Source organism: Podarcis gaigeae, assembly GCF_964106915.1.
Source record: "Podarcis gaigeae genome assembly, chromosome: 17".
Lineage (NCBI taxonomy): Eukaryota > Metazoa > Chordata > Lepidosauria > Squamata > Lacertidae > Podarcis > Podarcis gaigeae.
Window position 1 is genome coordinate 22,274,538 of NC_139694.1, and position 12,884 is coordinate 22,287,421.

General features: G+C 45.0%; 1 long non-coding RNA gene across 1 annotated transcript in view; it reads left to right on the plus strand.

Moving 5' to 3' along the window:
* The window catches only part of LOC310835411, a 91,399-nt gene that overhangs the window by 28,741 nt on the left and 49,774 nt on the right, over positions 1 to 12,884 (plus strand). The window lies entirely within an intron of this gene.

The following is a 12,884-nucleotide window of genomic DNA, read 5'->3' on the forward strand; positions in this document are numbered from 1 at the left end:
AGGCCAAATGGCCAAAATATTGGGAAATATTAGAAAAGGATGGAGACAATTGGAAATTGCAGAGTTTGGAGAAAATGAAGGATAAAGTGCGAGACTGGTTACATTACGCTCAGATTAAAGAAGTCTTTAAAAATGATAAAAAGTTAGGGTTCCAGGTGGAGAAATCGAAGTTGGAAACAGAATTGTTAGAACCAAAGACTAAGGTATTATCAAGAATGTATAACCTGCTGTTAAAATGGAATACACAAGACGAAATGGTTAAATCGGCTATGATAAAGTGGGCTCAGGACATTGGGCATAACATTATGTTTGAGGACTGGGAAAGGTTGTGGACCACTGGGCTGAACTTCACTGCATGTAATGCTCTGAAGGAAAATGTTATGAAAATGATATATAGATGGTACATGACCCCAGTTAAACTTGCCAAAATATACCATATGTCTGACAATAAATGTTGGAAATGTAAAGAAAATGAAGAAACATTCTTTCACCTCTGGTGGACCTGCCCTAAAGTGAAGGCCTTCTGGGAAATGATATATAATGAGTTGAAAAAGGTGTTCAAGTATACCTTTACTAAGAAACCAGAGGCCTTCCTTCTGGGCATTGTCAGCCAGAAGGTGTTAAAGAAGGACCGAACATTCTTTATGTATGCAACAACGGCAGCAAGGATACTTATCGCTAAGAATTGGAAAACTCAAGATCTACCCACGCTGGAAGAATGGCAGATGCAACTGATGGACTATATGGAACTAGCTGAGATGACTGGCAGAATCCGAGACCTGGGAGAGGAGAGGGTCGAAGAAGATTGGAAGAAATTCAAGACTTATTTTAAAAAACATTGTAATTTGGTTGAATGTTAAGAAAGGATGCTAGATCATAAATAACTGTGCACCACTAAATTAGATGGAATTAAGAGGATAAGTAAGCTTGAGGAAAAATTATAAATTTATTGGAGAACTAACAGATTATATTTAAATGAACTTGACACAAGACTGTAAACAAGATGATAAATTGCGGGCAAGAATTGACAATGATGCAAATGGGAGCGGGAGGTGTGAGGGAGTCCAAAGATATTAAGAAAGTATGTCATGATATATGTTATTCTGTTTCTTTAGCTTTGCATTTTTATTTAAAAATCTTAATAAAATATTTTTTTTAAAAAAAGGACAGTGTTCTCGAAGCTACAGTGGTACCTCTGGTTGCAAACGGGAACTGTTCCGGAAGCCCATTTGCAACATGAAAATCGCGCAACCCGCAGCGGCGCGTCTGCACACGCACGGATCGTGATTCACCACTTCTGCGCATGCATGTGATGTCATTTTGCGCTTCTGCGCATGCACGAGCGGCGAAAACCTGGAAGTAACTGTTTCTGGTACTTCTGGGTCGCCGCGGAATGTAACCTGAAAGAACGTAACACAAAGCGGACGTAACACGAAGTGGACGTTAGTATGACTGTACTATCATGAGTTTGACCAAGCTGCGGGAGGCAGTGGAAGACAGGAGTGCCTGGCGTGCTCTGGTCCATGGGGCCACAAAGAGTCAGACACGACTAAATGACTAAACAACAACAACAAATTATTACATCCAGTGCTGGATTTACATATAAAATAAACAAGCTATAGCTTTGGGCCCCACTCTCTTGGGGGCCCTCAAAAAATTTAAAGGGAAAAAAACTGGATGTACATTTCCAAAATAAGGATAAAAAACAAGCAAAATAAAAGCTACATACAGGCAAGTGTGTTTTGTGTTGTGTAGGCTCCTATTTGTTACGTGCAAATGGCTGTAGATACTTATTAGGTCCGTAAGTTACCATATAGCATATATTCAGCACAAAAAAACAGCAACAATTTGTTGTTGACAAAGGACATATAAAGGGCCTCATTACCTTCAGTAGCTTAGGGCCTCATCAAACCAAAATCTGGCCCTGATTACATCCATCAAAACTTGTTTACACTGTTGAATTCATCTGAAGGCTGCCAGATATTAATGCTACACTTATTTCCTATATATTCAATAAACATTTTCCAATCTTCTCTAAACTGCATGTTCTTCTTGTTCTCTTATTCTATATCTTCTTCTTCTTCTTCTTCTTCTTCTTCTTCTTCTTCTTCTTCTTCTTCTTCATAGAATTGTAGAGTTGGAAGTGGGCCACCATGGTCATCTAGTCCAACCCCACCGCAATGCACCTGAGCATAGCTGGGGGGGGGGGCGCACCGGGCATCCACTTACCATGGAGACAGTGCTGCTGAGCCACACATCTCTTCTGGGAGGTGGCAGGCTCCGGTTCCACACAGCGTGCCCTGCCCCGGCTCGCCCCATCCTGTGGATGGCTCGCCCCGGGGGCCCGAGCGGCTGGCTACACCACTGCTCCGGAACTTTAAATACTAAGTTATTGTGCGGTATAATTTGTGTGCATCAGTTTACCTATAAACTGATATAAATTCAGCACTGAATGAGAAACACCAAGCACACATTATCATCAAAAGTCAATTCTTTTAAAATTCTAAGGCAAAAATATATCTTTTTCTTCAAAAATAGAAGCATTGTACAAAAATATCATGCAAAACCCGTAGATTAATAATACAGTGGTACCTCTGGATGCGAACGTGATCCGTTCCGGAGCCCCATTCACATCCTGAGTAGAATGTAACAGGCGACCTCGCATGCGCGGGTCACGGCGTCTGCGCATGCATGAGCGGCGAAACCCAGAAGTAATGCGCTCCATTACTTCTGGGTCGCCATGAAGCGTAACCTGAAAACGCTCAACCTGAAGCATATTTAACCCAAGGTATGACTGTAGTAATTCTAAGGGTTGTATAGCTCCTTATCTCTTTAGTGTGGGGTTGGATAACTCCATACCCTCCAACATTGATCCAATGAAAATAGGGACGTCCTAAGGAAAAGTGGGGCATTCTGGGATCAAATCAGAAACCGGGACGGCTTCTGTAAATCCGGGACTGTCCCTGGAAAACAGGGACACTTGGAGGGTCTGCTACCTCAGCAGAATCTGGTGTATCCAATGTGTGCTATTCCATACGCAAGGCAGGCTTGAAGGTGAACTGAGGCTTTACAACTTTGCCCCTCCCCCCCCCCAAAAAAGAACCCTCAACAACTTTTGTGCCTGAATTTTCACTTTTTGAAATATGGCAACCCTATGATAATGTGTGAGAAGTTTAACCCAAGATCTGGCAGTCAGAAAGTTAAATAACCTTGTGAAAAATATCTGCCCCTCCCCTTCTTCTCTTCCTGTTCTCTTGTGAGGAATATCTGTTGCTGTTATCTGGGGACGAGTTTATTTATTTAGTTTCACTTTCCTCTGCTTCTTATTTAGTGGGTAAATGCAAAACCTTTTGTATGGTTTTGTATGTACTGTGGTATTTTATGCAGTGTGACTTGTATTTTTATTGATCATAGTTGAGTGATTACTGTAATTGATAGGATTGAATTCCTGTTCAATTATTATTTGCTGATGTTCTGAGTGTTAATTTTATTGTGTACGATTATATTCTAATAGATTATTGCTTCATTTGATATGTCATTCCATTTTAAAGTTATGCTTTATCATATAACTTTTTGTATTGGATCAGATTATTATAGCATGCGTGTGTTCTTTGTTGAGTATCTTGGGCTTGCCGATCGGAAGGCCAGCGGTTCTAATCCCCCCAATGAAGTGAGCTCCTGTTGCTCTCTCCCAGCTCCTGCCAACCTAGCAGTTCAAAAGCACGCCAGTGCAAGTAGATAAATAGGTTCTGCTGTGGCAGGAAGGTAAACGGTGTTTCCATGCGCTCTGGTTTCTGTCACAGAGTTCCACTGTGCCAGAAGTGGTATAGTTGTGCTGGCCACATGACCCGGAAAGCTGTCTATGGACAAACGCTGGCTCCCTCGGCCTGAAAGCAGAGATGAGTGCCGCAACCCCATAGTCACCTTTGACTGGACTTAACCGTCCAGGGGTCCTTTACCTTTTCTTCTTCTTCTTCTTCTTCTTCTTCTTCTTCTTCTTCTTCTTCTGCATTGGCTCTAATAAAATTCTCAACTGAAATGTTATTAGAACCCACTGGAAGCTCATGTAGAGTAAGTTATTTAGAAATGCATTTTTTTGGCAGAGGCGTAGATCTAAGTCCTTCTATTTAAACTTCTGAGCATCGGTATGTTTGTGCAGTTAGGTTCCATGGGGCACAGTGCAATTTTCAGCACACTGGTATAGGGCAACTGTACAAAATGTACAGTGGTACCTCTGGTTACGTACTTAATTTGTTCCGGAGATCCGTTCTTAACCTGAAACTGTTCTTAACCTGAAGCACCACTTTAGCTAATGGGGCCTTCCGCTGCTGTTACCACACGATTTCTGTTCTCATCCTGAAGCAAAGTTCTTAACCTGAGGTATTATTTCTGGGTTAGGGGAGTCTGTAACCTGAATTGTATGTAACCCGAGGTACCACTGTACTCCTACATGTCTTACTTTACCATAAGAACATGTTATGGGGGCTATAGTGCACAGTTGCTTTGAAACCTCTATGAATTAGCCCTTAGCCTGAGCATTACATTGCCAGCGTCATTTGTCTCCAAGCCATCGTTGATGGTATCCCTAATTCACAAACGCCTGCTTTACTTTGCTTGGAAAAGATTTTTAAAGCATTTGGATGCATTCCGCTCCTGCTTCATGGAGTACAAAACTCCCAGGCCCAGCTTCTCTAGACTCAGAACAAGACATTTTGCACAGATTGAAAGCTCAAAGGAAATGAGAAGTTGAGCTTCCAATCAAATGCTACTGATCATTGGAACAGAACATCACTATCGTGTTTCTTTCCTGGCAGGGAAGCTGATGGAACCACCCTAGTTCAAAAATAATTCCTCAAGTCAGGACAGGATTTTTGGGAAGCTGTTTCAATACAGAGTCGCTGTAAGGAAAGCACTCCCACAGGGAACAGAAATGAGCATTTAAAATTCTATAGCAGAAACCATCCAGCAAGAAACAGAATCATTCATCCTAAATTTTAATGAATGCTGTTGTATATACAAGTACCAGACCCTTTTTCACTTGGTCTCACCTTCTTTCCTCCTGGCAACCAGATAGCTCAGTCGATATAGCATGAGACTCTTAATCTCAGGGTCATGGGTTTGAGCCCCTCTGAATAATTTGGGGAGGGGGTAGATGTGTGTGTCCCCCAACCCCCCCCCCCCAACTTTTGACCAAAATAATAATAATCAACTTTGTCTGGATTTTCACTTTTGGGAATGTGGCAGCCCTAGACTAGATGACTCTCGTGGTCCCTTCCAACTCTACAGTTCTAAGATTCTTCGTCTTCTTCTCTGGAATGTGTCTTGGATGATATCCAGTGGTGCTCATCTGGGAGTGGAAGATTCCTGCTCACACCGCAGAGCTTCTTCTTATTCTCCTCCCTCCTCCTTTAAAGCCCTATGCGGCCTAGGACCCTCATACCTAAGGACCACCTCTCCTTGTATGCCCCACAGAGGACCTTAAGGTCCATAAATAACAACTCTTTGGGGACCCCGAGCCTCAAGGTTAGATTGGTCTCAACTAGGGCCAGGGCCTTTTAAGCACTGGCCCCAACATATTGGAACACTTTGTCACAAGAGACTAGGGCCCTGCGGGATTTGACGCCTGCAAGTTGGAGCTGTTCCGCCTGGACATCAGCTTAGGATCACTATGACCCTTATATGGGATTTGGTATATAAATCTTCCCATGGATAGCTGGCTCGGGTGAATATCTGATATTTCCTCCCTTTATGGTCTTGATCTATGGGCTACTACTAAAATGAGGCTGCATTTTAAGGCGTATTTTAATTAACTGTTTTTCTCTCCCCCCCCCATTACATTTAATTTATATTTGGTGTTAGCCACTGTGAGCCCGGCCCTGGCCAGGGAGGGCGGGGTATTAATAAAATAACAACAACAACAACAACAACAACAACAACAATAATAAATTCTTGTGTGACCCCCAAATCTGCTATGGAGAGCTGGGGTCTCTTTAGAGTACCTACTTTTGGGAGGCTACAATGGGGAGGAAAGGAAGGGAAATTCTGTTTGTGCCCGCATTGGATATAAACACTTGTGTCTAGCTTTAGACTGAAAGTCTGTGAGTAGGGGTGACCAGCATACAACACTCAGGTGCACGACCTAGTGATTTGATGTACTAAATATATCATGCAATAATCTAAAATTTACGGCTTTTATCCTCCATTTAGGAACAAAAAAGACTCCAAGGGCAAGGGCAAAGGCTGGGTTAACAAACAGTTAGAAATCCAGTAAAGGTCTGAAAGATTTCTACCACTTGCCCTGGTAGAATGTGACTCGGTTTCTAAGCGTTCATCTTTAATAAGGTAAGTTTCTAGCCCTCGTGACTGTGAGGGAAAATCTGGAAAACATATACATTACCTGGATCTCAACAGAAATGATCACAGATCAGACTTTTGTTCTGACCAATTGGAAAAAAGCTTGATATGTGTGCCAAGGAAGGGGAATGATACAGAATCTTTCTATCTCCTGAACTGACTGATAAAGAAAGAACTCTTCTAATTCATTTGCTTATCAATTTCTGTCATGCATAAATGTGTGTGTATAAAGCCATTTTATACTGATGCCACTGGTGCATATGTTGGTATGTGTGAGTATAAATGGTGGATATATAAAGCCAATCCTTCCCTCAACATGTGAGGTAGTCAACTGAAGGTCGTCTCAAGAAAAATACTTTTTTTCGAGAGCCACATTGCCTGGAAGGGCTCCTAGAAACTGCAAGGATGAGAAAAAAGCAAGCAAGCAGAGCTACATTCATATCAGGCAATGAAACCAGTATCCAACCTTCTTTTATCATGACTTTAAATAACATCCAAGAGCCCTGAAGAGTTTGCATCTTCTGAAATGAAATGTGACCATACTGGGCTTTCATGGCAGCTTTCCATTTACATATATGCTAATATTTGGGCTTTGACATTATTCCGCATCCTTTCCCACAAATATTCTGAGTGTCACAAAGCAAAGGCCACCGTTCTGACTTGGGCAAAAATTGCACTTAAGTCTCTGAATTTAAGGGGGGGACGGGGACCCTGCAGTTTCAGAGTTCTAAATGCCAAAGCACTTCTATAGCCAATTCCACACTAAATGAATCTGGAATAAGCACCCTTGAACACGGTGGGGCTTGCTCCTGAGTAAACATGCACACAATTGCCCTGTTTATATTTCGTTTGCAAGCCCCACATAATCTTAGAGGATTTCCTTAATAAAAATATATCCCTTTCAGTTTTTTAACAAATTTAAACAGATAACTTCAACAAATACAAAACATATATTTATCATCACTTCCCTTCCCTACCCCCCCCATCCATGGTTATTGTTATTGTTGTTATGCTGCACAGTGGTACCTCTGGTTACGTAGTTAATTTGTTCCGGAGGTCCGTTCTTAACCTGAAACTGTTCTTAACCTGAAGCACCACTTTAGCTTATGGGGCCTCCCGCTGCTGCCATGCTGCCACTGTGCAATTTCTGTTCTCATCCTAAAGCAAAGTTCTTAACCCGAGGTAGTATTTCTGGGTTAGCGGAGTCTGTAACCTGAAGTGTATGTAACCTGAAGCGTATGTAATCAGAGGTACCACTGTATTGTGTTTTTAATATTTGGTTGGGAGCCGCCCAGAGTGGCTGGGGAAACCCAGCCAGATGGGCGAGGTATAAATTAATTATTATTATTATTATTATTATTATTATTATTATTATTTCCTTTCTGCTACACAGTCGATCCCCCCCCCCCATTCTCGTGTCCTATCAAAATATTTCTTGCTGAATTTATTCTAATGCTGTCAACATTTTAATGTGTTTACAATGATTCTTCAGATATTCTATGTATCCTTTCCAGTCATCCGTATACATTCTTTTCATCCTGTGGTCTTGGTCTACTCGCCACGAGACCTGTGAGTGTGCGATTCCCAGTGAAGTGTGTGGCCAGCCTGTAGGGAATGTGACTGGTAAGGACAATCCTTCTGCACTGTCGCATGTTCATAAGGGGGGGGGGGGTGTCGTATGAAGCCCTTTACCAGAGCCATTCACATATCAGTCCAAATACCCTTTCTAGAGTTCTTAAAATGGCGATGCCCTCTCTCGGAAAACACGGTGGTGCTCTCTCTCTCTCATTACACCAAGTTGAGCAAGACTGATGAGCCAATACTTAGCCAAAGCCAACTTTTGTGTTAACAATGCCTAATGGCGCAGAGGGCAGCGGGTGGGGCTCACGTCAGATAGTTTTGATAGTGGCGATTGGGAAATCCTCCGATGGCTCGCAAAACTCCTCCATAAAAAGACAGGGAATGCCTTGCCAGAGCGGAAAATTGCAAGAGGCAGAACATGAGCGGCAGGTTGTTTGGAGAAACTTTTGACGCGCGGCAAAGGTGAGCTTACTAGCATGAACGCATCTCGGTCGCCCCTCCCAAATAGCAAGTGGGGGAGGTGTGAATTGGGAAAATAAGTGGTAGGAAAAAAGATTGAATTGATCCCCCATAAATGCTCTTTGGGGGGGGGGGGAACAGAGAGGCGGAAATGTGTTGTGATATAATGCAGTGGTTTCCAACCAGTGTGCTGTGGCAACCTGGGGTGCCTTGAAAGATAGTCAGGGGTGCTGTGGGAAACACTGGCTTCTGTCCCTCTTTCCTCCCATCCCTCCTCTGATGCCCTCTCACATCTCTGCCTCCGAAAGCATTGTGTGGTTGTTTGTTGTAGCAGCCCTGGCTACAAGCACCCCTGGGGCTGGCCAGGGGGTCCTGGTTGCCAGGAGCTGAGGTGGCCTCGGAGTAAGCAAGAAAGGGGATGAGCCCAGCCAGTCAGCTCCTGCTGTTGGGAATGGACAGACAGACAAGTGGGAGGCAGGCGCCACAATGGCCTTCCTTGTGCTTGCTGTGTGCAGTAATAATAATAATTTATTATTTATACCACGTCCATCTGGCTGAGTTTCCCCAGCCACTCTGGGTGGCTCCCAATCAAATGTTAAAAACAGTACAGCATTAAATATTAAAAACTTCCCTGAACAGGGCTGCCTTCAGATGTCTTTTAAAGATAGGATAGCTGCTTATTTCCTTCACATCCTTCACATCTACAGGGTGGGCACCACTACCGAGAAGGCCCTCTGGTCTGGTTCCCTTTAACCTCACTTCTCGCAATGAGGGAACCACCAGAAGGCCCTTGGCGCTGGATCTGTGTCCGGGCTGAATGATGGGGGTGGAGACGCTCCTTCAGTGCCTTGGAGCCGAATGCCTGGTGCCCAAGTGAAGCCCTTCCGCCATGCAGGCCTGGCTACTACTACTACTACTACTGTCTCCTAAGGAGAGTAAGGTGCTGGCCTCACGTTCACCTTTGGCCAGTCTCTTGTCGGGCCACTAAGGCTGGGTGCATGTCCCAGGTCCCTCTGGGGTGCTGTGAGGAGGCACCTCTCTCTGAGGCAGGGGAGAGGACGGCTCAGAGACCAGGGGTGGTTGTAGCGGCTGCCTGGAGGACTCCCAAGGAGAGGGGAGAGGAGGTGGCAGCTGAGCGAACACCCCACAACGGAGGGGCGAGGGGATGCTGGCTTTGCAGGCAAGGGGTGACGTACCTAGGCTCCTGAGGCTCAAAGCACATTTCCCCACGGGCGAGCCCCAGGAAGAATGTTCTTGGCCAAGGGAGCTGTGGACTCAAAAAGGTTGGAAACCTCCGATATAATAAAATCTTAAGAGTGTCGTCACCCTGCAGTTCACCTGGCCACAGACAGGTGGCACCGTGAAGTACAGCAGGACAACAGCCTTCAGAGAACTGCCAGCCCATCATAGCAGCATCGGAGGGTGGTGGCAGTCAGCCCAGGCAAAGGAAGGGCCACAACAGGCTGGGGCAGCTCCTCAGCTCTCCTGCCTGCTTCCTGTTGCTGCCACCTCACCAAAGATACCATTCTCCTGCAAGCAGGGCGGGCGTTGAGAAGCTGCCCAGGCCTGTCATGATCCCTGCCTCCACAGCTCTCCAGGAGGGGGTCTAAAGTGAATGGCTTGCCTGGGCTGTGTCAATGGGCGATCGAAGTCCCAGCTGGGGACGTCGGGACCGGGGGCAAGATGGCAGGGTGGGAGCAGGAACGGGAGTCCAGAAGCCAGGAGTCAGAAAGCCAAGAGTCCGAGGGTCAGAGAGCCAGGAGTCAAGAAGCCAAGGGTCCGAAAGCAAGGAGTCATGAAGTCAAGGGTCCAAAGATCAAGAAGCAGGGAGTCAAGAAGCCGAGGTTCAAGGATCAGGAAGCAAGAAGCCAAATGCAGCAAGGCAGGAAGCGTGTTGCTGTGGCAGAGCTGAAGGGAAATGCTGACCTTATATCCCTTCCCGGCTCTTGCCACCAGGTGCTGTGAGTAACCAATCGGCCTCACCTGTGAGGCCGCGCCTTGCCTCTTCAGAACAGCAAAGTCCTGTTGGTCACACGGCCTGGCTCCTGCACACACTCCTGACAGCTGCCATCTCCTCAGGAGAGATGGTCTAAGGGGGCAGAGGGGACATCTCTCCCTCCATGCATTTTGGTTATTATGTATATATGTTAAGTTTCAATAAAGATCTTTGGAAAAATAAAATAATAAAATAAAAACCTCCTCTTGGAAAAAAAGAAAAGGGTGTATCTCCCTTGTCCACCTGAAACCACCAGTAACTTCTGCACATGGAAAAAATGAGCATTCCTTTGAGGAAAAACAACGCCCATGGGATAAACAATTGCACAGCTTACAGCCAAGAGACACTTTTACCCTAAGGGCAGGCTGCACAATCCGCTGGGCTTGCCTTTCCCAGAAGCAGTGCAAAGAAGTATTTACTGATTTATTTACCTGCAAAGGAAAATGCAGTCAGTATTTTGACCTAGCTAATCCTTTCGATTGCTTTAGGCTTCCAGAGTTTTGCAATAAAGGTTTTGAGTTATAGCCAGCCAGTTTTGTCTATAACTAGAATGACCGAAAACAAGCACATATTGTTGTCCAGCCGTCAAAATTTTGTACTCTTGCCCTGCAGCTAAGTGGTGGTTTTATTTTCATGACACGGTAACCGCCTTGGAATGAAGACAAGACATGATGGGGGTACATATAACTGCACATGCCTATGAACTTTTAACACTCTCAGACTGGCAGATTGCTACAATATCCCTGTGGGCAATGCATCACAATGTAGTTACAGTGAGCTGGGGTATGATCCAACCATTTCCTCATGTTTTTCAGCTTACCACTGTAACAACCGTAGCCTTTTTTGTATTAAATAGGGGCCTGGCAATTTAACTAGGCGAAAGGTACCTCCTTTTCAGTTCTCTGATCTGGCCTGCACCAAACTTCTCATCTTAGAGTGGAACAAAGTTAATGAACTGAGCCGAGAGGATTGTATCCAACTAAGTTCTGCTCAGAGTAGAGCCGTTTAAATTAATGGTTTTCAGCAACAACAAAAAAGTGCTTGTATTAGTGCAACTACAACTGAACAAGTTGCACATAGCACACAGGTGCATGAACAGTTTTCTGCAGCAGCGATGTCATGCCATGTAACCTGTATGCTTCAGGAAGCGAACAAAATGCTTCTCATCTACAGTGAGAAAAGCTAACAGCAACTTGTGGTGTTAAATAGCAGTGTACTGAAAGAAGCAAAGATCACCAGTGTCGAAGCAATGATTCTTCAACATCAACTTTGTTGGACTGGTCATGTTGTGCGGATGCCCGATTATCGTCTTCCAAAGCAAATACTCTATTCCAAACATTAAAAATGGAAAGCCTAATGCTGGTGGTCACCAAAAGAGGTTTAAAGACTCTCTCAAGGCAAATCTTGAAAAATGTAGTATAAACACCGACAACTGGGAAACACTGGTGTGCAAGCACTCCAGTTGGAGAACAGCCTTTACCAAAGGTGTCATGGGCTTTGAAGACGCTCGAACTCAGGATGCAAGGGAGAAACGTGCTAAGAGGAAGTCACGATTGGCAAACCCTCACCGTGATCCACTCCTGTTCGGAAACCTATGTCCCCATTGTGGAAGGACGTGTGGATCCAGAATTGGCCTCCACAGTCACTTACGGACTCACTGTTAAAACCGTGTTTGTGGAAGACAATCTTACTCAGTTACAAGCGGTCGAAGAAGAAGAAGATGAAGACTCATCTACAGTGAGAAAAGCCAGCAGCAACTACCAGAGAAGACTCATCATCCTCATTTGGTGTCAAGCAGGGATACAAGCCACATACAGAGGACACTGTGCATCCCTCCTGTTTTTTAGAAGGCAAGTTAGCATCTGCATTCCTCCCCAGGATGCATGCGCTAATTTATTTCCTACCGCTCGCCCCTTGTAAAACCAGTCTCGCAAGTTTTGGAAATTCTAAAAGCCAGCCTTTTTTCCCGGTGATGCAAAATGAAGCAATTGCCTCAAGTGATGGGAGCCAGGAGTACTGGGACTGGAAGCAAGAAGCAAATCTAGGGCGCTTTGTGCCCTTGCCAAGGAACTGTATCAATGCCCCCCTGGAAAAAAAATCATTTTACCACATGCCTTTGTGCTGCGGTGTGAGAAGGAAAGGAAGCTTCTCCTGTGCTGGATCTGACCGTGACGGCGGCACTGCAGCGCCACGCATATACATCGTACAATCCATAGTCTGATATGTGGTTTTTGCATGCCTGACCCTCCAGACCAGTGTCCCCAGCAAAGGCTGGTTTCACCAACCTCATGGCCTAGGACCCTCATACCTACGGGACCGCCTCTCCTGGTATGCCCTATGGAGGACCTTAAGGTCCATATATAGCAACACCCTAGAGGTCCCAGGCCCTAAGGAAGTTAGATTAGCCTCAACCAGAGCCAGGGCCTTCTCAACACTGGCTCCGGCCTGGTGGAATGCTCTATCTCATGAGACCAGGGACCTGCGGGATCTGATC